At 43.4% G+C, this 26128-nt stretch overlaps 1 long non-coding RNA gene across 3 annotated transcripts in view; it reads right to left on the bottom strand.

The window, feature by feature from the left end:
* Positions 1-3997: 3997 nt before the first annotated feature.
* The window catches only part of LOC116184343 (uncharacterized), a 59732-nt gene continuing 37601 nt past the window's right edge, over positions 3998-26128 (bottom strand). For 2 of the 3 annotated variants that reach the window (XR_004149109.2, XR_004149108.2), the window contains 2 exons: positions 5695-5903; positions 3998-4067 (listed from right to left, as the gene is read on the bottom strand). This is a non-coding gene — a long non-coding RNA (uncharacterized LOC116184343). The remainder of the gene's footprint in view (positions 4068-5694; positions 5904-26128) is intronic. The other variant, XR_013340886.1, reaches the window with a different exon arrangement.

The raw sequence follows: 26128 nt of genomic DNA, 5'->3' as shown, positions 1-26128 counted from the left end.
GCATGAAGGAAAGGCCTCATGACCCGAAAAAAAATCTCTATTCTGACATTTTCCATCATTCAGACCCTTTCAATCATGTCACCAAACTCTTACTGAGTCCCTAGTGGCTGTCTCTGGGTGAAAGTCTCTTTGATAGATGTTCTCAGCTGTGTATTCCTGCTGCAGTTTGGTGTCAGAATCAATAGATGAGCTTAAGTGGGATTTGTGGAGATGCCTCCTGGATTCAGAGCTCAGTGCTACTGTGTAGGGCCTGAGCAAGTAGCTTTTGAATTCTAGACCCTCCTATATCTGTGGGTTCATGTAAAATGAAATATCACATTATGTTAAAGCTGAGTTGGATTCCTACATGTCAGGGTTGATCCCCAAGGTTTATAAAGCTGTTCAGACTGGCAGCAAGATGAACAAGGCAATTGTATGGTTCTTTCCCCTGCTCCAATCTGCAAAAGGAAAACATTGTGACTCACCAGCCAGAGAAGTTGTACTTTCTTCAGCAGGAAGCTTTGCAGATTCTCTGCTCCCAGATCTTGTTACACTCTTCCATCCCACTACTCTGGAAAAACTCCCACGGAAAGACAGGCAGATATTTTAATCAAGAAATGGCCCTTATTTCCATTAGCAACAGCTGTTTTTCTTTTAATTCAATTCTCCATTCTGCAGTCTGTTTATGAAAGCTGCCATTAATTACATTTTTCATCAGTCAATGTTCAGAGATGGCTAATGGCCCAGCACACCTAATTAGTCCTTCATGTATGATAATGTTTCATCAAGTCTATAGTTAGTGTGCAGGGCAGATATGCACTGTGCAGTGGGGCTGGCAGTGGGGCTGCCCAGGCTCTCCGGGCTGGGACGGATCCAGTTACAGCCGCGTTCCTGCTGCTGCCAGCGTGGGGAGCTGGGGCTGCGATGGCAGCGACTGCCAGCAGTGCTTCCAATGTCACTCTGAGCATGCCAGCTTCAGGGTGAAGAATTCAAGCTGCCTTTGGAAGCTCTTTGAAGACAAGGAGTGCAAAGACTGGAATGACACTTACCTTTGAGTTTTTTAACTAGTGATGCACTCGGTAAGTGTTAGTGATGGCTGAATTTGCTGTGTTAGAGTGCCTTCCTTTAGCTTTTTCTGTGCAGAAGCCTTCTGGTCATCCTTGACTAGGTATTCCCAGTTGATCCATCTGTCTTAAGCCACAAAGCTGGCTCTTTGTGATGCCTTCTTTAATGTCACTGTGGCATGACTTAAACTTACTTACCCAGTGGTGCAACTGGGTTTAGACAGGCCTTTGGTTAGGTGTAGCCAAAGGTTTGACACAACTGTCCAGAAACTATGGGCATGAAAACAACTCATCTTTGTTCAACAAGGTGCAGGAGTAGGTTTAATGAATTCCTCAGATACCTTAATCCAGCTGGAGCTGGAGTCTGAACATCACACTCAGCTGGAACTTTGCCTTTATTTTGAAGGTGTTTGCAGCTGCAAAGAATAGCAGTAGTTATTGGCAGGTAGCCTCAGGTAAGAAACATTTCAAATCCTCTGGTACAGAGGTAGTTTTTGAAAACTATCCCCACCTGTCACAATCGTGTATTGCAATGTCACCAGCGTGTGTGCAGAGCTGTCTCTGTTCCCTCGCCCAGGCTGTCACCTGCAGAGTTCAGGGCATTGTGGAAAATTGCACAGACTGAGTAGGGACATGTTTTGTTTATCTTGGTGCGAAAGTGGCAAATGACCGGAGAAGGATTTGCAGTACTGTATTGCATAAGGCAGTCACTCACCTTCAGCCCTTCCTGTGCCTGAGGCAGTCTGGACCCACGATCCCTCTTTGCTTTCTTCATTTGCCATTGCTGTGAGCCCCATAGGAGGCTGCAGGAAAGGCAAACTGATGCAGCAGGATTTGCTGTATGTAATAATAACAGTGTTCAGCAGTGAGACCACCTCGCTGTGTCTGAGGAATGAGAGATGCTCCAGTATTCCACCTGATGCTGCAGGTACTCCTCTGTCCTGTAGAATCACATCAGGCTTATGCAGAGGTTCTCTGGTGAGTGTTCAATTGGCCAATTTCTGACTGTGTGACCTCACTAAATTAAAGCCTTTTGACTGTTGGAGGAATGAATCTGCCATGCTGCTAAACAGACAGAAGCTTTTTCACAAGACATCTGCTTCCAAAGCAAATGAAATCTGCTTTGATTTTCATGGCCTGTTGAGGGATGACAGCAGCACTGCAAGGAATCATCCAGGATTGGCTCAGAAACAGTTTAAAGGAGAATATAAGAGCAGCTCAGGTGCTGGTATTTGAGAGGAGAAAGAAAATGCAAGTGACCTGTTAAAAAATATGTCCTACTCACAAAGCCTCCCGGTCTCATGCTGCAAAGGGGTATAATTGCAGACAGAATGGGTTTAGACACAGAATAACTCTGCATTTAGTATTACTCTGACCTAACAGGGTTTTTTGGCAGGGGAGGAAGGCAAGTGTCCTACTGCTGTTCCTTGTTCAGTCGCCTCTTTGCTGGCTGTTTGATCACCTCAACTTTGAGCTCCTCTGAAGTGTCTCAGCTGGAAAGTGCTGGATTTATGGGGCTCTTGCAATGGTGATATAAGAAATGTTCTCGCAGGGTGTTATGGTCCTGCTGTCAAGTCCTTCACTGGAATCCCAGAGTAACTCCAGTGCAGCTGATGGGTTACTGTCATGTAAGTGAAGGCAGCATTCATCTCCTGGACATCACCTTCTGGCCTCTTCTGTTGGCAAATGAACCTGATGTAATATTGCAAAAACACATCCTTTGAGTGAAAGTGATAAGAAAGACAAATGTTTGACTTTAGCCAGGGAATTTAAAACTCAGAGTCCTTTGAAGATTGCTGAGTTCTGCGCTGTGTTAGTCGTCCATATCTATCTAAGAAAACACTCATTTCATCACAACTGGTGACATAAATTCAGACTTGTGAGCAAATGGCTAGGTTGAGTTAAATCACCTCTCTATCTGCTAATGGCATTTTTGCTTTTGCTTCATGATGAAGGTTATCTCCCTGTTTGGAAATTATAACCTACAACTGTTAGACAGCATTATCTGCAGACTTGGGTGAGATAATTTGTATGAAAAATCCAGGGAATCTGGGGCTTATTGGCTTCCATTCACATGAAATAGAAACTCTTCAGGTCTCCGGCTGCCCTCACATATTCCTGCTGCTATACAGTGGGGAAGGAATAGCAGCTGGCAGATGATGGATAGCAATGCTGCAGCCCAAACTAAGGTTAGCAGTGACATCACTGATAGAAAGGGAAGCAGCTTGAGCTGTTTATAAAACTCCAGTTGGGAAGTTTGCCCCAGACTGCATTAGCCTCTGTTCGCTGCCTACTCTGCTTTTCCCCACTCAAATTCCAAGCTCCTTCAAGGGAAACAAACATCTGCAGAGACACAATGTTAATTGTTCTGCTTAGGGCTGCTGTTTACATTTTTGGTGCGAGCAAGTCAAAGCATGTCAAGGCTATCCTGATGGCTAAAACAAGCCAGAAATCTTGTTCCGGCTGAAATAACATGGGGCTGGATTCTGATCTCGCCTACCAAACCTTTTGGGATTGGCCACAGAGGGTGGAAATCAGAACCTGTGCAAATCAGAGGGTGCAGAAAAAAAAGCAGCAGAGAGGCTGGTAAGAGGGGGAATGTGCTGGAGCCACCAGGGAAGCATCACAAGGTTAATGCAGTTTTCCATTATCTGAAAACAGGGATTACTCTGCATTTGTAAGCTTAAAATTGCCATCTTCCCTGGGTTCTGCTCCCACCACAGTCCAGCCTAATGGCTCCTTATCAGGGATGATGAATCGCTCTTGAGCCTCCACTTTGGGTCCCTAATTTCCACTTTCCTTGCATCTGCTTAAAGTCCTTTTTAATTTTAACACATACAGCAGCCGCTGAGCCAAGCGTGGCCCTGGTGCTCACAGTCATCCTGGTAATTACCGTGCTCACCAGGTCCCTTTAGGATGCAATTTCAATGGGGTGTGACTTTCACAATATTTTTTTTCTTGTTGTTGCTTGAGCCACTCCAGGAAGGAACTGTTAAACACGAGTCTCAGCAGGATCCATCATGACTGAGGACAGAACAGAATGTAATGAAACAGGGTGAATACGTGTCTCACTGAGCAGGATATGTTCTCTTATTTATATGGCTGATAAAGCTTTGGCTGAGGTTCAAAAAGGTGTTCAGCTTTCATCTCTCTGTCTTCCTTCCTCCACTCCCCTAAATATTAATGCTGCATGCATGCCTACCATATTCATGGCTACTTTAATTGTTTACAGTTTTTTTTAATAAAGGTTTTGACCCTTTGCCTGTGCAGTTGCACAAGCCCTTCTCTGTCCTCAGACCTGTGCTCCCTCCATGGCAGTTTGTCCCTGGCAGGGGCAGCTCTGTGAGAATGTAACATGGCAAAGAAAAGGCAGCAGGATTGGGAAGTGGCAGCTGGCAGTGGGAGGAAGGTTTTGTGGGGTTGGGGTGTGCCTGTTGAACCCCGAGTTCCTCAGTAAGCATTGTTTAACAGCTGGGTTCCCAGGTCAGGAGGAGGTGATAGGGCATCCAGTGATTGTCTGTCCACATGGATATCTATGCCAGGAGCAGTGGAAGGATGTGTAGTTCCTGCAATGCTGACTGTTTGTCACCAAGTGCTCCCTTCATGGGATCTCATACCTCAAGACACATTTCACAAAAATTGCAGAAGCTGGGAGTAAATCAATCACACTGCTCTGCTTTGATCCTGTGCTCTGCTCTTTCTATATCAGCCAACATATAGATCACGAAATTCTCCTTTATCACCTTTTTGGCTATGTTTGCAGTGCAAAATTATGGTACTTGAATTAGGGCCTGTGTTTATGAAAAGAGACAGGAATGACTGATATTTATGTGAGCATGAATTAAACCAGTATTTTTAATTCTATGGCAATTAATTAAATCAGGGAAGTGACAAATAAGAGCATAGACATCCAATTAGGGGCTGTTGCACAGGCATATGGAGAAAATAAAGAATTTTTTCTGATATAATGTGATTTAGATCATGCCCTTAAGAAGGAATAGACTTTCTTCTCCAAATAATTATTCATGCAATTCCTATCAGAACAGGAATTTACTACAGTGTCTCTGGCCAGCCTGTCCTCTCCATCTGAAGAGGCTTGGGTTCCTGTCCTCCCTGAAAAGACTGGATTTATAAAACACACTAGCAAAAAGCTGTGCATGAAAAACTGTTACAACATTCCCAGTCGGTAGCTGGGAAGGAGTTTGTAAGTGATGCAATTTAATGTTTATTTTCCCTCAGAGTTAAACACTTTTCAGATCATCCCCAATGTGCAGGGAATGAGCTGGCTGGTGATCTGACCCTGCTTCTGCAAGGGACCAGGCAGCGCTGAGAGTCTGTGAGCAGCCTCTGCTGCCGTTCCCGCTGCTCAGCTCAGAAAGCGCTCGGGTTATTTCGCTCTCCCTTAGCTCATCTCACACCGGGCGGGCTGTGAAGGGCTCCAGAAGGCGCTGCAGGGGCAGCGGGCAGGGATGCTGTCGGGGCAGAGGCGGGTGAGCGGGGCCCGGGGGGAGCGGAGCGGCGGCTGCCGGCGAGCCGCTGGCACGGCCCCGGCGGCCGGGCAGGGCTCCGCATCCCCGCCTGCCCCGGGCAGCCCCGGAGCGCCGGCTGTGCCCGCAAAGTATGCAGCAAAATAAAAGGAAACCGTGCTTACGTTTGGGTTTTCGTGGCTGGCTTTTTATGGATGGATTTTTACATCTCTCTTTCTTTTTCTTGGTCATGAAAGCAGTCGGGCTGCCCAGCAAATCCAGATCTGAATTCCTGAACTTGGGAGGCGTTTTGTGCAGGCTAACGTCTACCAGCCTGAGATCAAGTCAAGCATCATGCACCGGTGATCTTCATTTTCCAGGCTTGTAATTCTGGCTTTACAGGAATGAAGGACAAAGACACTGAGTAAGTAAAAGAAATAGTGTGGGGCAAAATCCATATGGAATGGACACATTGGTTGAAACATCCCATTTCCTGAAAAATTGATTTTGAGGTATCTGTCAAAGCAATCCCTGTATTTATGATTATTATATCACATGGCCTTGGCATGGATTTTGGGTTTTTCAAGAGGACCACCCAGAAGTGGGCCAGGTTTGGTTATTGGATTTACTAAACAGGACAAGAAGCACAGAGCTCTTGCCTGCTGTTCAAAAATAATATCGCAAGGGAAGCAAACCACAGGGAGACCACAGGGAGGTGAAGCCCATTTTCCACTTGCTGAGGGAACTGCCCTTGCTTGCTGCAGAATGCAGTCTCCATATGCTGGGAATGATTCCCAAAAGTACTCCATCCTTGCTGGCTCTGCTTCCTTTCAGAAGCTGCATCCACTGGGATGTAGGGTGAGGAAGTGGCTCTGAACAGGATACTCTGGGGTGTTTTCTCTGTGCAGTGAGGTGGAGAGAACAGCCTGTAAGAGAAAACACCAAATGGTGTTGGAGTAGAACAGAGAAAGCCTGTTTCTCCCTGTCAGTGGTTCTCAAGTTATGGATCCTGGATCACCTGATGGCCAGAGAGAGCTTTCTGGGCACAGCGCACAGCAGAAAGGGCTGCTCCTGTGCCAGACATGCCTCAGGGCTCATTTTGTTCTTGGTGCCCTGCTCTCTTCCTGCCTCAGCCAGAAGGATGGGGAGGAGGAAGACCATGTGCTGATGGACAGAAGGGAGAGAATTTTCCCCTCCCTAAGAAGCCATTGAAATGGAACACAAAACCAGGGAGGAAAAGGATAGGTGACCTGCAGGGACTGGGAATTTAGGATAGCTGTGGAAGCCAGGCTTCTTGTTGTCTGCAGGAAGAAATATTGACAGAAGGATAAGAGGCGGTGAAATAAATATGACAGATTGTTTCAGAAAGAGACAACTCAGAGTTCTGAGGCATTTGAATCTGAAAAGAGAGGCATGGAGCTGTGCCTTGTAACCTAAGCACAAACCACACCAGGATTTCCAAGCAGTAGTGGCTAAGCTGTGGCACACAGGTGGATGAGCTGTGTTGCTGGAATGAACCCCAAGGGATCTGGAGGGACCAGTGGGATCTGAGGATCTACTTACTGACTGTCATGTGTGGGCAAGGTTTCGCCATTACTTAAGGGATGAGCTGGATCATGGAGGTGCAATGCTGCCACAGCTCTGCTGCACAGTATGGTTCAGGGGCAGGAGCCAAAACTGTGACCAACAGGCCAGAATATGCCAGAACCTGTGGGCATTGAGTGCAGTGATTCTTTCCTACACCAAGTCATAACAGGTTTTGCAGTATCAGCATTGTTAGGTGCTGGTATGGATGGGAAGGAAAGAGGCACTGCAGATCTTTAACTCTCTGTGCACTGAATAAGTGACTACTCTTCAGTTTCTCAGAAGTTAAAGGGTCAATGAGAAAAGCTCCCTCCCCTGACCTCTCTCCCCTAATGTGCTTGTTGATTTCTCCTCCTCCTAAGCATGATTTTTGTTGTGTTTACTCATTCATATGCATATATCACATGGACACATACATCATCCATCAGTGCAAATGTCACACTGTGCAAAAGCCCTGGGTCCAGAGCGACAGCTGAGTTAGAGCCTGTGCTCTGGAGCAACCTCCTTGCCAAGATGTTGTAGCTGGATGGTTTTAAACAGAACTCAGTTATGGAAAGATCCACCAGAAAAAGAATCTGCGGTCACAAGCTGCTCTTGGGGAAGCTGCCAGCTCCTGTGGGCCACTGGCCTTCTCATGGGGACACTGAGGTGGCCATGGAAGGGCTACAGAGGGGGTTGTGATCACAAATGTTCCCAGCTGGTTGGTTTTTGACTTCTGCAAAATGACTCATCACTCTTCTTTCTGCTGAATTGATTTGAAGGTGCTGGTGCTGATTCTGCTGCCGAGCTCAGGGCTGAGGATTAAATGGCACAAAAACCTCATCACTGTCACTTCTCTTGTTGGCTGGAGCCCAGTTTGGAGGAGCAGCCTCTGGTGCACAGCAGTGATGCCACACTTGCTTAGGCAGATTCATTTCTCAGGGTCCTACTTACTACTTCTGCCTTTATTCTGCTGCACAGGCATCTATTTTTTTTCTTTTCACAACAATTTGGAGTTTTCATGGCAACAGCTGTGAAAGCCAATGGCACTCATACAAGTCAAACTTCAAGCAACACTCTGCAGAATATACAGAATACTCTATTTTAGTGCACCACATCATTAATTAGGAGAGACAGACTGGGCAGGTTTGGAAAATATGATCTCTAGTGTTCAATTTTTAAATAGGATTTTGAAGTGGCCATTGAGATTCTCTGCAGTTTCTGCACATAGAGGAAAATATAGCTAGAAAAATTAGGTCATATATTGATTAATCTCAGAACCGAAATAAATTATTTATATTAGTTACCAGCTGACTCTGTTTGTGATGGTTCTCCTGGCTATGGTCTTATTAACTTAATGTGGTCATAACAGAAGGAAAGAGAGGGATTGATGGTGTAGGAACCCTGAAAATCTGAAGAGTTGCTAAATTTATCCCAGTAATTCTGTGCTTAGAGCAAGCAGGAATTTCAATTTTCATTGATGTAATTTATAAAGCGCAGGTATTGTACATGACAAGAATAATTTCCTTAACCCATGTGGTGAGACATTCACACTTGAGAACCCCAGTGTGCCACAGACAGTGTCACCAATGGTGGAGCTAGAGGTACAGGTGACAACATGATGGACTCCCACATTTAAAGGCTGATACCTATTTAAAACCTGTGCTTTTATAAATAAAAGGTGATGCTATAATTATTAATTTAGAAGCTTATTTTTCTCAAATCATGCTCCTTTTTCTTTTTTAGATTGTGCTCTTTTCTTTCTAAAATTTTTAACTGAGCCTTTTCTGCTTACATTTTTTTCACTTGAAATGTTGGGTGGGTGATTTCTAAAGGTAACCTAATGTCAATATTATCTCTGCTTCAAGTGAGAATATAATTAATACAAAAATCTTCAGATTTCTAATATATTTTTCAATATTAGAAACCCAGCATTTTCCCAAAATTGTACTGGATCCAACTCCCATTTTGGATTTGGAAATGCTTTCAGTGAAAAGGTTCTAACCATCTTGATTTATTTTTAAAGCAGCAATGATGTTTGCAGTAGGCTGTAATTATCTTTAGTTCCAAGATCTTTGATCACAGTGTATTCACATCTAAATCTGAGTTGGGATCTAGATCTCTCTTCTTTATGCCTCAGGCTATAATTTGTGGGGCTTCTTTGGCAAAAGAATTTCTTTTATGAGATACGCACATACCAGAGCAGCACCACTTTTGCCCTGGCTGTGTGGGAGTATACAAACTTATAAAAAATGGATTGTGATGCCCTTTAGAGGGAAGGGAGAAGGGAGAAGTCTCATATTCTAGCCCTAGGATTTTGATAATGCTGGAAGCAGCATCAGCTGAGCATCAGATATTTGAGGTTAATGCCTGCCTTGTGGAAATCAGTGTGCTATGGGATTTGATTCTTGTGTAAAAGAAGAATATAGACTTGGGATTTAGAGATAGGAGTGATCTGAGCACAGTGCTCAGGACTGACCAGGTGGGAAACAGCTGAGGCTCTACAAGATCTGACTGAAAAATACTCAGAAATAATTGCAGAAATGGTCCAGTTGTTCAGCTGCTCTTTAGCAAGAGATTTCTGTGTCTGTAGGAGTATTCTCTCCTGTTTAGCTTTAATTTGAGTCCCTAAAATAGACAGCTCATCTTGCCAGACTCCCACGGAGGGAGGCTGAGGCTCCTCCACAGGCTGAGTCAGGAGGACAGAGCAGTGCCTGCCTGTAGGATCCACAGCATCCACAGCATTTATGAGCAACCCCCATCCCTTCTGTACAGCCCCTCAAAAATGGAAATAAACCTTAGCTCATTTCCACTGGCAAAACCATAAGATTCTCAGTGAAAACTTTATTTGAGTGCAGCTGGGACTGGGATTGCTGATCTCAATAAGAATCCCAGATTTCTCTGAACTGTTGGGTACATCCATACTGCCACACATCAGCTACAGAATGGAACATGAAAACCTTTGTTTATGTGTTCTCAAATTTGATTACAAGACTTCCATATTAAAACTTACTTTTCCAAATAAATAATTTAAGCACAGCTAACATGTCTTTTCCTTATCACCATTGTTGTGATAATGGATGATGAAAACAACTGTGTTCCTGAATTGCTAAATCTTGGGAAAATAAGGAAGCAAGTTTTAGCTGTATGTGTATTTTCATGTTAAACCTGTATAACCAAGATTGCAGAGCCTCAGAGCTTACCATCCTCTATCAGGCAAAATGATTTAATTTCTGCTTAAATCTTAAATCATTGTCTGTTTATAGAAAAATGCCAGATGACAGGAGCAGCGAGAGGTAAATGGGAGGATGCTGGATGCTATCAGTTTTGACTGAGAAGGCACAATAAATCTATTTCTAGCAAGAAGAGAACCATGCTGCTGGTGAAATGCCATTATCCTGCCTCTTCCAATATGTTTTCACCTGATGGATCAGAGAAGAAAATATCGGTATTAGCACAGAACAGATTTCCCCTCTGAGTGAAAGTGACTTTATATCAGAAACACGTGCTAAAGATGTCTTTTGCATTCCTGCTAATTTCTCAGATCCAGCCTTGGGCATATGCTCCTTATCTAATCTTGACTGCTGCATTAAACCAATGTCTGCTATTCTACTTTATCCTTTGTGTCATTGCAGACATGGTTTCTATTTTCTTAGCACTTCACCAAGGTAACGTGTAACTGCTTGGAAAATGTTAACATCTGTGAAGGAAAAAAAGAATCAAAGGAAGGGAATTAATCAAAGCCTTGAGATTTATGGGCTAAATCCTTGGACTTTGGGCCAGGTAGTAGGTTTGTTTCTCTGCTGAGGCAGCTTATATGCAGATGCCTGAGCTACTTCTGGTGATAAACCTGATTTGAAACCCTGAAGGCAGGGATTTCTACCTGGGGTACAGTGGATGGGTCACTTGGTGGGAAGGCAGCAAATGGTGTCACTGAAAGAAGTGGGAAAACCTCTGGATCATTCAAGAGCTAAAATCAAAATCTCCCTTTGATGGCATCCATGGCTTAGTCATCAAATCTTTAGTATTTTTAGACAGGATGAGTTGCTGTGCCACATACAGAACTGTAGCTGGGCACTGCTGCATTACTGCAAGACACTTCACAGTTGCTCTGACCATTATTCTTATTATAATTATGATTGTTGTTATTATTATGTACTTTGGTGGAATAACAAGAAATTAAGATTTGGAATGGAAAAGTCAAAGTTCCTGGAAATGTTTCACTGTTCACAGATTACCTTCATAGCTGTGGTTTCACAAGTACCACTGGTGCTTTGACAGTCGTGCTGTTAAATCTGCTGGAGACATACATTCAGACTGGATTCCCATTACTGGGAATGATAGTGGGTGTCTGGAATGGAAATTGTATGTTCTTTTGAAAGTTTCAGTTGTCACTATACGTTACTTGCAGCATTAATATTGCAAATTGCAATCCGATGTAGAAACATAAAGGGATTTACTACTACAGAGCTGGATGTGTTATGTGATGTAGTGCTGTGATATTAGACAATGTGACATTTCATGAATAAAACAAAAGATCTTACAGCACTCCTTATTAAGGGGAAAAAGTGCTTGAAGATGGTCACATTTACAGGGCAACCCTCTGAGGAGTATTTAAAATGCTAGAAATTTTATGATGGCTCTTAAAAATCTAATTATATACTGATAGAAATTAATAAAATCCACAGGAGAAAAGATAAGAATGAATGAAATAAGATCAGTGAAGCTATAATGCTGAACAACAGGATTTATATTAACATCTAAAAATCACAATAAAACACCATCGAAAGGCACACAGAACCTGGTGAATGGAAGTTGAAAGAAAAATGTTGCCACAGACTAATAAAGATATTTCTCTTCCTAAGATTAAGCATATTATATCATCCCAAACATTTGCTCAGCACAGTGCAGAGAGGGGAGCGAGCAGTAAATAGCTAGTTTTGATTTTTCAGGATGACTTTTTGTGGGGCTGAGCACTCTCAGGAGTGGTGGCCAGAGGTGAAGCATGGCCAGCAGAGCCTCTCTTGACCACCCTTCTCCTTCCACGTGTCCCAGCCAAGCTGCCTGGATGTTTGGGAATGGTGATGTGCAAACCTTTGTGTTAACACCCTCCTCCTTCAGCTGCTGAAAGGCAGGACCTGGCCAGAATGGCCACCACCATCCATCCTACAGATCTAGACAGAAGTGGTGCCTGTGGCCACCTCAGAATTTACCAGTCTGATCTGGGCTATCCCTAAATCCCAGAATGGTGCTGCTAATGTGGCCCCAGCACCCAGCAGAGTGGGCTCAGGGAAGCTGTGGAGGTGGGATGGAGCTGTGCCCCACATTCAATGCAGGTGTGGTTCAAAGTGTCCCTCTGGAGCTGCTGGGGGCTCCTCCCAGAGCTGACTCGGGGTGTGAGCCAACAATGCACCAGGATAAAAAGAATAAGCTACCACCACACTGGCATGTGGAATGCATGGAGAAAAAGCAACATATACTGGTAAAAATGCATCAGAATGCAGGTGAACGGGGGATGAATTAAAATTACAAAAAGAAAAATTTATTCTGGAATCTTCACATTTCAATTCTTCATGCTGCAATAAAATGTTTCTTAGAAAATGCTTGTGCTTGCTTTCAGATGCAGGTGAGCAGCAGTGCTGGCTTGGAGCCCAGCCTGGAGTTTGTTTTTCTGTAGATGGAACCACTGTCCTCGTTTGCCACTCCCCATGCAGCCCTGGGCAATATCCTCCCCATTATTTTATTACCAGAGCACTGTGGCTCTCCATGGAGGGAATATTCTCATGGCTGAGCTCAGACTCAAGAGGATTTTGGCCTTTAAACCTTGCAGTAGTGTTGACATAGAATAATTTTCCCCTTATTAATCTCTGGACATTGGGATTCTGCATGTGGAAGACATTAAACAAGGCAGCCCACCTGTGCTTTCTTTTATTTATTTTTTGTTTAGGTAAGTATTTACCAACATTTCTCTGAAGGCACCTGTTCAGCTGTGGACACAGAAATTGCATATTAAAATTTGTATGGGCTGTCCTGAGGCACACAAGACTAGGCACACATGGCTTTTCACAGCTAGTAGCTCATGGGTGATATTTGATTGATATAATTACTATTATTATTATTATTATGCACTAGGAAATTAATTATTAATAAGTAACATCATAAATATAGCCAGCTTTCAGCATTATCAGCATTGAACCCTAATATCATGACAATGCTATTCATCTTAAAGTTTCACTCATTTCAGCATTTCTTTACTAATTACCTGAAGACTTTCTGCACTCAGAATATTTGGCATTATGACAGAGATCACGTCCAATGCAGGCTCTAGCCCCAAAACACGAGCTGTGCTGAGGAGGATGTGTTCAAGGACACATGTACCAGACCAACTCTTATGCACACCAATTGCTTGTGCTCAATTAAAAGTTGACATAACTTCATTTTCAAAGACAAAACACTGTTCTGTTTTCACTTCCCTGCTTTTATTATTAGATCACAATCCAAGATATTTCAGTTCACTGCACTGTGGTGCTTCGAGAGCATTTGTTGGGACCTGCAAATATTCCTCATGCTTGCACTGCACACCTAAAACCCCATGGTAACGAGTGTTTTCCTTCCCAGCGTAAGTGCTGTGAGCACTGGCACTGAGAATATGATTAATGTGGCACATGTTTGCAAAACTGGGATTCCTCCAGCCCCCTCTGCTCTTAGTGAGTTGTGGGGATGGAATGTGTGGAGAGTGACTAAAGCAGCAAGAGCAGAGCTGGAGAAGCCCTCAGGCTTTGGCATCAGAAAAGCTCCGTATGGCCCCGGGTTCCACTTTGGAAGCTTGCTACACATTGAAATATAATTAATGGGACATCTACTCAGTCTTGATCTTGAAGTTCATTTTAACCATGTTCAGCATTTAAGAGTTGAGACAATGAACACTTGATGTTGCAGAACGGTGCCAAAAATGTAAGTCTGGAGCATTCCTACTCCTGATTTGTTTTGACAGACATTTCATTTTGTGAAGCTGCAGTTAGAGCAATAAAAACAAAATTCACCACAGAAAAACAAACACCAGCTCCCCTTCCAGCAAAACTGATACATTCTTCAAATCCTGGAAAACTGTGCAGCTAGAGCCCATTGAGTTTCCACAGGAGGTAAAACTCATTAGCAAACACATGAAAGACAACAAGCAGATGATTGTGAAAAAGATATTTGCACAGTTATTTCAGCAAGAAATTTAAAGTTTCTGGTTGCTGGCACTTAGTGTGTGTGACCTTGGTTAGGGAATGCTTATTGCTGAAAAACAAACTCCAAGCACCCTTACAGACAGCAGGAGAGCTGGAGCAATGGAATTCACTGAAAAGGAGGTAAAGCTGACATTTCTCTTTTTATTCCGCCAACAGATCATCTGTTCAAGGAGATGCACGGAAGAGGAAAAGCATCCCTGGAGTGGGCAAAGGGGGATGGAATGGGGCATGGCCAGGATTGTGTGCTGCTGAGGAAGGATCTCTGCTTTGCCCCCAGTCAAAGGGGATTTGTGCTAAGCCGAAGGATGCCGGGCGCCGTGAGCCTCTGGAGCACAGAGGAGCTTTCTGTTAGAGCTTCCTGTGCTTTGTTCCACAAAATACATTAACGGGAGGAAGAGAGCTCTCACTACAACCCTGATTACTATTTCCTTTAATTCCATCAAAATGACTTCTTCCCAGCACAGCCTCCCCAGCCAGATGCTCTCCCAGCCTGCGGAGGGTTTGGGACCTTCATGTGCACTGCTGGAAATGTTTTGCAGATTTCAGCAGGACTCCTGGGCTGGGTGTATGAAAGCACAGCTTAAGCAGTGACAAATAGAAAGCACATGCTTAGTAAAGCTGCATTACACAACTCCATCCCACTTCAATGTCATCTATCCCTAAAACAACAAACCTGTGGGGACTTGTGCCTCCGTGTGTGTCTTGGAAAAGGGAAGTAGGGCTGAGGTTATGGTGACTTGTGAGGACAAGCTGGTGGAGAGATTTGGGTTGACATGGGACCACCATTAGCTCCAGGGCCTTGGGGGCTTACTCACCACCTGATTAACAGGCACATGAATAGTTCTTTCATGTGACAGGACAGCCCCTGGCTTGTCTAAACACACAACAACGCCCTCACCATGAAAACAGAGGCAGAAGCACACAATCAGAGAATCAATAGCTTGGAAAATACCTCAAAGACCTCTAAGACCACTGAGTCCAACTGCTGAGCCAGCAGCATCTTGTTCACCACTATACCACAGTCCCAAGTGCTACATCCAACATTTCTAGGGATGGTGACTGCACCACTTCCCTGGGCAGCTGGTCCCAATGCCTGACCACCCTTCCAGTGAAGATATTTTCCCTAATGACTTATCTAAACCTGCCCCTGCTCAGCCTGGGGCCATATGCTCTGGTCCAGTCATCCAGGTCTGGCAGGGGGTGCCTGAGTGGTTCCTCATGCTGGAGCTCAGGGTGAAGCTGGTTCAGATCTGCCCCCCAGGTTCTGCAAGCAGGTTCACCCTTCATCAATATCTGCTTTCACAGTGAGCTGTATCCTGCTGGCTGGAGGTTCCTTCCAGGATCCACTTCCAGGACAGGGCAGGCAGCAGAAATTAACCCCAAGGCAGAAGATCCTCCTCTGCTTTCATCCCTGACACCATCCTCCTCACTCTACTCCTCCCCCCGAGCTTCTCAGTGGGTGCTGAGCAGTCCTTGAATCTTTTCATCTATCTCATTTTGTTTTACTCAGTCTGAGCAGCCTTCACAAGACAAAATTGTAATCTTTTCAATTTGAGCCCCTGTGTGCTCAGCAGCCCCAGCAGAGCACTGGTAGCATTTGACTAAGACCAATGTTCTCGATGTGAACTCAGAGTCTGTGTTTTATTTAATTTTGTCTTTTTCAATTAAGTTTTTCCTGTCCTTCCATTGCTGTTTTGAGCACTGTTAGTCCTAATGTTGAATAAACAGACATTTCTAAGGCTTTATTTATTTCAGCTGCATATCTCACACATTCTTTCAAAGACAAAAATAACACTTGGTTTCATGGTTTTGATTTTTTCTGTAACTTTTGTCGCTACAGAAATGTTGACGGTTTGGTTCAATTATCACCATATCAGTATTTTCATATATTTGGAATGGGAAGGGAGGAGGAGAGAAAAACAGGCAGTGAAGGCACTGAACACTGCTACAAGTAAAGCTAACAGAAGGAAAGTGAAATAACATGGGATATTATCACAATTTTTTTCAAAAATGCTTTCTGAAGTTATCTGTATATTTTAAGTTTCCCACAGTGATACACTTCAAGTTTTTAAAACAACACAAACATTTGCCTTGGCTAACAGCCTAGTGTAAAGAATAAAAATTATCAACACAACTAAATGGCTTAAAAAGACAAGGTATTGTCCCTGAGGAGAAGCAGAGAATGTAAAAGTAATCTATACAGGCGCAATGCTCTTCTCGTGTGGCCAGCAAAAACAAATGGGCTGAGTCAGTTGTCTCCTTTAAATGAAGATATTTTGTTCTTTACCTGTCTATCATCTCTCTAGGATGCACATGTACCATCTGACTGGACTACTTTGAGTACAATTAATATTTGTTCTGTGTCTTATGCGTGCTTTTTTGGTAATGACAGGACATTTATTTATTGCTCTTCATCAAGAATTAATAAAGAAGCCAGAGGGGCTATAGATTTCATGATTCCCTGGCAGAGAGTTGTGAGCAGGTTGTCTGAACTCTACAACCCCTAAAAGGTCATTTTTTTTTTTCATTATTTGGGCCTTACTGAATTCACAAAGGTCATTGAAGTCCATTTTTTCCTTCATTATTGTTTGTTCTTCAGCCTTTTTGGAAACAGAAATTAAGTTCAAACCTCTGCTGCACTGAATTCTTTGGCAGCTTTTTAAAGCTGCCCGGAAACCATTGTGAAAACTTCTCTAATCAGATAGTGACTGATATACAGTGAGTGCTAATAGAAATGTTTGAAAACAAAATGCAGGGTGCTATAAAACAGCATTACTAGATAGTAAATAACATTTCAAATATGCAAGGAAATCACATTCCAGCCCTGCTTTGTCTCTGCTGCCTTCTTTCCCTCCAGGATCTGTTCTTGCTGTGGGAAGTCCTCTCCGTATGAGATGGAATTTAGGCTCCCTGCATGGCTTTCAGAGGAGATGGAAGAGAGAGACTGACTTGGGTTTGCATTCAGCCTCATCAGGAGGCTGTCACTGAGCACTGAAAAGCCCCCAAAGAGCAGCAGTGTCCTGGGTAGGACAGGAAGCATCCAGTCCCTTGTGCTTGCTGCTGTCCTCTGTGCACTCCCAGAAAATGGGACAGAGAGCCTGGCCTTGGCACCAGCGTGCTGGGAGAGCCTGGTGCATGGTGCCCAGTCCATGGGATCCTGCTCTACCTCCTCAGCTCTTGTCTTGATAAATAACAAATGATCTAAGAGAGCTTGATCCTAATGAAAGATGTGTGTGTGGACTCACTGTCAAAGGTCTTGGGAGAGGCTGCCAAAAGGGAAAAAACCCAAACCAATATACGCAATACAAAAGCAAAGTCTGACCAAAATGAAGCTGCTAATGAAAAGAAATTGTTTGCATGGACTTATAGATGAGTGAATGACCAGTCAGGGGAAAATATTATTTTCCTGGGAAAGCTTAACATTTGAGTAAGGAAAAAAGACTGCTGCTTATCTGTGGCAGATTACTGTGCCCTACTGAAAACACTGCCCTGATTTTTTCTCTCCCTCTTTCTGAAGCTGTTCTTTTTCAGATCAGGCAAAAGGGAAACAAATGTGTAATTGTCTCATACATAATCTCTAATCTCAGTTTCGGCACAAATGTGTAGCAGCCCTTAACAGAGGAAGAGAAAAATGTGCTTGTTTGGAATGAATGTTTGGTTGTCTCTGAGCACAGACACTGTGACATACTGTTCACATCTTGGGCAAAGGATCCTTGTGACTTTTAACTTGTTCACAGCATTGGCTTTAAATGGATTTTAGCCTGAAATGAAAATATATGGGGTCATCTTAGAGGCTGGAGCATTAGAAAAAGAGAACAAATGCTGTGGGATTTTTTCATGGAGATGCAGGGAGGGACTGTTAAGTGCTGGCATAGGTATGAGTTCATCAAGGTACGGGTGCTCATTTCTGTCTATACCACATGAAAAAATCAATTTAATTTAATGAGAATACTCTAAGCTTCAAAATGGAAACATGCTGAAGTACCTTCCTGGGGCATTAAACAGCCGCCCCAATGTTGTCTGTGTCACCAGTGTCAAAGTCAGCCTGTTTGATGAATTTTGCCCTCTTAGTGTGAAATCACATGTGGTTTGCAGCAGAATTTTGTGAGTGCCTTTGAATGCAAAATCCGGGCTGTAGATGTGTGGATGAAAGGCTCTGTATAAATGTCAGCCTTTATTATTGTTACAAATTTCCGGCTTCTGTTATTAAGACATTTTATATGGATCTTTGCGTGTCTCTCCGTCTGTGAGTTTGGATTAAATGCCTGCCACAAATCTCCCTGGCATCCCGTGGAGGGGATTGCTTTAACTTGGTGCTCTTCTAACCTTTCCTTCTGTTCAGGGAATAAACCTGCTTTAAAAAAAATGACCTCATAAAAATGGAGTAAACTCTGAGCTCTTTGTTTTTCTCAGGTCTAACCTCCAGGAAGACTATAAATTCATTTATTCCATAAAACACAAAGAAGTAAATCTTCAGCATAATGTGTGGGGAATTAGCCACTTAACTCCCATTAACATTAATGGGAACTGAATATTTATTTGCCCCACAGCACATAAATCTTTGCCTTGTAACTTCTACAGTTTCTAACTAAAATGTTTCCATTGTTCTAAGAATCATGGTTATCCTGCTGGAGTGTTTACTGGGTTGTCAGGCTATGGGAGATATATTGGATATTTCAGTCTTTTTCCTTCAAGTAAGCTGTAAAATGCATTGGGGATCTGTAATGTGAACTTTCTGAAACCTCTGTGTGATAAGCTCCGATGATTCAAACCTCCTCTGCTTGGTGCTGGTCCCGTGGTTCCTGCTGGGAGCAGGAATCATTTGACAGGAATAAACTGCTGTGACTGATGGGCTTTTGGTCTGTGCCTGGGGTGAAGGATGGATGGGGCTGAGGCTTTTGGTGCTCTGCCATGAGTCTTCACCTCTTCCACAATCTGTATTTCTTCATTTGTTCTTCCAAGCTTGTGTTCTCATTGTAAGGGAGTTACACTCTCAGCTCTTCTCTATTTAAAGTGAAGATCAGGCAAATCAATCAAGCCCCAAATAAGCCTGCTTTGAGGAGATCTCTGGTCTCTGCCCTGGAGGGAGGTGAAGGGGCCACAGCTCAGTGAGACCTACTGAAGGCTCCACATTTTTATGTGTATTTACCTGGAAGACACTGAGTCTCTCTCAGGATGGATGAGCCAGTGGAGCCTCACAAATACATGAATATGAAATCTGCCACTCACTGGCTGAAATCCAGGCTCTGTTTTACTCCATGGCAAAACTTCCCATGACTTCAGCACACCAGGTTTAAGTAGTGCATGAAACTACTTTTCCCTGAAGCATTCTATAGAAACCTATTGCTCTTCTGTATGGTTTATTTGAGTCACTCTGAGGAAGTTAATAAATCCTCCAAATTTCTGGTTAAAAGTAAATAAGTAACAATGGAAGCAGAAAAACTCCATCTTACCTCCTGTCGATTTATGAAGTATTTTACAAATAAAGCCTTCCTCTGCACCCAAGTGCATTGGGCAAAAAGCAAGAGGCTTAAACTAAAGCTGGAGAGTTTTAGGCAAAACATCAGAAAAGGCTTCCCAGGGGTTAGGGTTGGGAAGCACAGCTGCAGACTGTGCAGGCTGCTGTCTCCAGGAGCAGGCTAGACAAATTGTGAAGAGGGATCTAGGTGGTCTCGTTGAAGAGGAAAAGAAGGGTTATTACTTTATACACTCCCTTTCAGCTCTGCCACTCTGCTGGAGCAAGAGGGGATGCATGGATTTTTAAGGTTGTTGGATCGAGTCTGTTTAGCTCTGTTAGACTTTTCAATGAACCAATAATATCATCTTCTGATCTCACTTCTTCTGTGTCCCTGTGATCTTGGGGAGTCACAGGTGGAGAACCTGCCTTCTTTCCCTGTTCTCCACCTTTTGCAGGGAGCTGAGCACACGTGAGCCCTGCACACTCCAGCAGTGCAGGACTCTCTTCTCATGGCAGTGAGACACTCAGACAATCCTCAGCTGAGCTCAGTGTGCAGAAAGCCTTTTTTAGCACTGCTTGAACCTCTGGTTTTATTATCCAGACCAGCTCCCTCTCTGCACCTGTCAGCTTCCTCCTGAGACTGAAACGAGAGAAGTCTCCACGTCTGTTTTCACAGCTCCAAAGCAGAGACAGGCATTTGTGAGGAAACCATTAAGCAATGCTACACCATTTGTTGTGGATCCATTTTCTTTCCTGAAGCCAAAGTATTTGTTTTCAAGGTTTAGGGAACAGGATTCTGGTGTGACTTAGGCCAATATAAATGCACAGAACCCCTCCAGGCAATGAGTACAAACACTTTTGATTCACACACTTTGCTGCACTCGAGGCACAGGGATGAGAACCACATCTGCCTCTGGAGCTCTCCAGTCACAGAGACTGGCTCAGGGATGGGATATCTATGAGATATTAAAACATCAAGCTGTTGCTATTATTAGGTTCTCAAAGCACTACAATCATAAACAATGAGCAAACAGGAAGCCTCACCTGCAACATGCTACTGGCATGATGAGCACATCTCTGGAGCCAGCTTTGATTTCAGGTTTAGTTCCTGTGAAAAATACTTAATCAGGAAATCTTTACTCGAGCTTTATTTAGTTTTCTGTTTTCTCAAATGCGGCACTATTCATCAAAATCTTTGAAAATATGAAGTCAATTTTAGCTGTGAACACATAAGATTAAAATAAGCCTCACTGTACCTCACACTTCATGTATTTCTTCCTGAATGTGCCATTAGCAGTCTCTGCACTGGGCATCAGTTACTGAATGTAAATATCTGCAACAAAAGCTGCTTAACAACGTTCAGAATCTCCTCTCAAGAAAGGGGGATAGGAAATGATCAAAGAGAGCAGAATACTAGAGAGGAAATTGCAATTACACAATCTGAAGTTAAGTGTTTCCTACGGAAAAGAACGTGGTGCCTTTAATCATGAGAGGTGGAATTCCCATTAACTGTTTTCTGTCACCCACATTACAGTGCCACAAAGGCCCCATCCAGCACTGCCATCACAGGAGACACTTCCAGCTGCATTGATCAGGATCCATTGCCACCATCCATGTCCTTGAGGAAGGATTCTCCAGCTGGACTGAGACACTAGAACATCTCCCTGGAGCAGCCCGGCTCACATGGACAACTGATTTATACAAGCTGCTTCTGTCCTGGCTGAGGGTGGCAGGGCCACAGCAGCTCTGTGGCACTGTAGGGGCACAGATACAGTGTTGGGCAATGCCATGGACCAGTCAGGATGATTTATGCTCAGCCATGTTTGGAGAAACAAATGCATGTATCAGATAAAACCATATTTATTTCTTTTTTTTCCCCCCCTCTTTTTATTCTAAAGTGCTGGAGGGGTTTCCAGCAATAGATAAAATCATTTTCACAAAACTGAAATGCAAGATTTGTTCCAGAGCTTGTTAGGTCCTGAAATCTGTAGGTGGGGTTGGGAAAATGACATTCCCAGCTCTTCCCCAACAACAAAGCTATTACAGCCTTGATAAATGTTATCCAGTGCTACTGTTTGTGCCATATTCCCAACAGCAAATGCAAGCATCTTCAGGATCCAACAGGCTCCCAAGGATAAGCCTAGCAATTCAACTAAAAATAAATATAATTAACCCATAAAAAGAAAAAATGTCTGTAAGATTATCATCCTTGCAGCTGGTTGGAATGTGCTTGGGAAATATTTTTGTAGCTAGTTGCAAATCAAATCTGTTTTACATGGAGACAGTGTTGCCAAAATAACACAAAACAGATTTATTAAATAAAAGATGTAAATGGAACAAAGATAAAATAAAAAAATGGAAAAAAAATTCACATGTTTGGACAAGTTGCTCATAAATATGCTTTCCTTCTCTTAGAATCAATGAGTTGGTATCTGGCCTAAGGTTGTGTTTTTTAACCTGTCAGACTGCAACCTGCAAGAGTGGATAGCAAACATCAGATGAGTGATCCAAGGGATTTACTCATTTTTAATGGCTAATCCTTCATTCTTATGATGTTTTAATCATTCATGACCTTTATAATAATCCATCCCCTCCTAAAATTTCCATGGCTGGGAATTTGTTCAGATTAACTATCAGATATATTGAATAAACTGCCTAAATCATGTCTTGTCTCTGTTACGTGTCTGGCTAAGTGAGGCTTTCCAATCAGGACAGTAATGAGCATCACACAGAGAATATTGTAGCACCTCCCCCAGTTGCTTAAACAACTGATCTTGGAGAATCAGTACTAATGGGTTTACACCATTTCTGAAAAGTGAAAAAAGTTTTCATGAATAGAACATCTAACATTGTGGAGAGTAATAAATTAATAATTTCATCTAACAGCCACAAACAACTTCAGAAGAAAATGAGTCAGTGCTCAAATTCTGAAGGAGAGAGCCTTGTGGCAGAGCCTCTAATCTTCTTAAATATTCCTTTCTCAGACTGCCACGAGATGCTGTCTGGACACACTCTCACTGATGTGCCCAACACATCAGTTCCTGTCTCTTCAGAACTAATTAATTCTCTTGACTTTCAGCAAAGGGAATGGTGGCACTGAGCCCTTCTCAGGAGTTATCAAACCCCTCACAGGCCTGGGCTCGTTAGCAGGGCCTATAATTAGTGCTCCCATTGATGCATTTGTTACACTATCACCTCAAAAGCTTCCAGTGTTTTCCTGTCAGATAAATTTCCCAGTGTCCAATATATTGAATTATTTGCTTGCTTGTGGGGAAGTGAACACATCAGGCAAGGTCTGATTGCACAAAACTGCCAAAGAAAAAACAAGCTATTGTCAAGTTTGCTGGGCAGTTGAATGGGAATCTGAGAGGGAATTCATTAAAAATCATGTCACATACACCTAGTGTAGAGCCACAACTGGCAATTGGCTTTGCTGGAACTAAAAGGCTGAGCCCAAACTTTTCTGGAAAACTCCCTAAGGCCATTTCATTTACAAAAAGACCAAGCTTTTGAGAGCATATAATTATCCTTCATCCCTGCCATCTTATCCTGCATTAAATTTAATTGCTCCCAAAACTTGGCAACATTCTCAAATCCATTTAAAGAAATTAAGTGATTCTGTCATTTTTTAGTACTCTTGATATGAAAGTGTTTCAACTTTCACTCTCATGAAAGTGATAAGAACCTCTGCCTCCTCCCCTTCCCCCAAAATATACATTCTTCCTGAGTGCACTGAGCTCAGAGGGAACAGATGGGCTAAAAATAGTTGATTTTGGCCAAGACTATCAAAAGTCATCAGTGATTTTCAGTGCCTCTATTTTTAGTGGTGAGTGCTTACCACTTACTGGAAATCACATTCCTTCAAGCTTGCAGAGCCGGGCACCCAAGTCTTGCTGTTATTTCCAAGGTAACGGGTCATGAGCATCAGGGCTGAGATGGAGTCACCCCGTGTGCCTTATTCTGTTAGCCCAGCACAGGAGGAGCCCCGCAGTGTTGCTGTGTACAGGGCTGACCCACTGAGCCCCTGACCACTGAACCACTGAGCCACTGAGCCCCTGACCCATCAGTGCTGTTCACTGTGAATGCACCCAATGCTGTTTGAATTTCCTCTCCACCCTTCACTGTCAGTTGGTAGAGTCAAACGTGTCACCTGCAAATGAGACTCCTAAAAATAGGAACCAAAGGATGTCCCCAGGGCACTTCCTATCCTTGCCCAGTCTTTGCTGCTGGCACCTGTACTAGTTCTTTCAATCTTACATGAAAAATTGTTTTGATATTTACCTGCCTAGTATATAAAGGCACTTTTTTTTTTTTTTACAGGTCATGGAGAGGACAAGGCATTTAAATATATTTCAAAGATAAAAGATGAACGCTTCTTACTCCTTTCCATAAATGCAGTGTGCAAAAACGATGTCAGCACAATTAGAGATGGGGTGGAAATTTTGAGCTCACTGAGTGAATATCTGTTAACATTGGCCTTTTGTCTACAGGTCTTTTTTCAGCTGTGAAATGCCGTTAATCCATCATGAAGACTTGTCATGTGCCTGCTAATTATATGTTTTGTAGCTCTTCAAATGAAAACAAATGAATTTGGGTTTGGGGTGGTAGGGGAAATTCCTGGTGATCAAGTAAAAATATACTAATGGCACATGTGACAATTAACACCCCTAATTAGGTTTGTAAGACGAATATTTTCAAACATTCTGAGCACCTACAGCTTCTGTTGTCTGCAGTGTTACGTGCTGAACTCCACTGGACCCAGCACAGCACTACATTAAATAAAAGTCACATTTTATGTACAGTGTGAAAGACAATTATCTGTGAAGCAAAGGTCAATGAAGTCAGATTTTCTGCTGTGTTTATTGGTGATAAACATCTTGAGAAAGAGAGAATGTGAGCATCTCCAAACATGGGGTACTAATGTTAATATAGTCCCTTATCGCTTTATAAACGATCTGTATCCTGACACGGGAAGTGAGCTTCAGTCCCAGATGAATTATGAATGAGTGACTCCCTAATATAAATAAAAGCAGGAGGATGGGCCCTGTTGAGCAGTCTGAGCACAAGAGCAGGAAATAGGAGCCAGGGATTTATCTCAGCTTTGGAGAGGGAGCTGCTTTGGAGTCTGGTCCAAGGCTCTGGTAATTAAGTGGGAGTCATTCCAGCCCTATCAGAGGACTTTATCACTCTCTATTAGGGCCACCATATGTCCACTTTTTTTCTTACATTTGTCTTCATTTTCTGCCCCCAAGATTTTTTCCACTGGGTTTTGAAAGGTGCAGCTCATACCCAGGTATCTCCAAACCCTGAAGTGCACGTGTGCGTGTGTGTGTGTAGGTGTGGATTTGGTTTGTCACAGTGGGCAGATGTTGGATGTCAGTGGATGATTGGGGAGATGATGGAGGGTCAGAGTATCCTGGGCTGGCAGAAGGACCTGTTCTGGGAAAGCTGATGATGGGGAAAAAAGGGGATTTTGGAGTGAGGAAATGACGAAGAAAAAAGACAGTCAGGGAGGGATAAGTGAGAAAAGATTTCTTTGGAATAGGAGGCTCTGTGATGCAAAGAGGGATATAAGATGGGGGTCATTGCCTTGCCATTTAACCCTTAATTGGGACTTTGAGGGTGGATTCCCAAAGACTTGTCCAAGCTGTCGTGTCAACTTCTCTGCCCCTGTGTGCTGCCAGAGCTTAATGAAATTATATTTGGAAGTGAAGGTCTTTCTTTTCATAGCAGTGCAGGTGACTGAGGCAGTAATGTTTCATGTCCAGCCCCTTCTGCTCCTCAGGATGTCTGGCTGAGGTGGAACACACCCACTGCACAGTGGGACATGTCCAGGTGAGCCTTAGGTGGCTTCACCTGGTTCTGGATTCACCCCAGCTGGCTCACAGCCACTTCTCCCACTCTCTGCCACCAGATGTGTCTCTCCTCTCCTGCACTTCAAGTCTCAGACAAGACATCCTGTGACTTCATCCCTCCTCAAGGATCTCCACAGTGTCCTGGTTGCAGCTGAACTCCAAGTGCACACATGTCTGGAGTTGGGGCTATTCTTTCCTCTGACAAATTTTTCAGACCTCACACCTCTACAGCTAAACAAATGTAATCCAAGCATCAGATCATAAAATTTTGGAAAAAAATTATTTGAACTGCTGGCATGGCTTCTAGCAGTGCACTGGGGGCAGCTCTCCTTTCACGTGTCCCCTGAGGCAAGTAAAGCGTTTCACTCCTGGTAACTGAGCTATAACTGTAGGTCTCAAGCAGCCCATGTTCCATGTTACAATGTGAGAAACCTGAGGGCTTTTGCTTTTTGTGCAGGAGATTATCAAAGCACCTTTAAAAGGAGCCAGATTTCCTGCCTCACCTTTC

This window comes from Lonchura striata, chromosome 17 (assembly GCF_046129695.1).
Source record: "Lonchura striata isolate bLonStr1 chromosome 17, bLonStr1.mat, whole genome shotgun sequence".
Taxonomy (NCBI): Eukaryota; Metazoa; Chordata; class Aves; order Passeriformes; family Estrildidae; genus Lonchura; species Lonchura striata.
The sequence above is the reverse complement of the archived record's forward strand: the minus strand, read 5'-3'. Positions and strand labels throughout refer to the sequence as shown.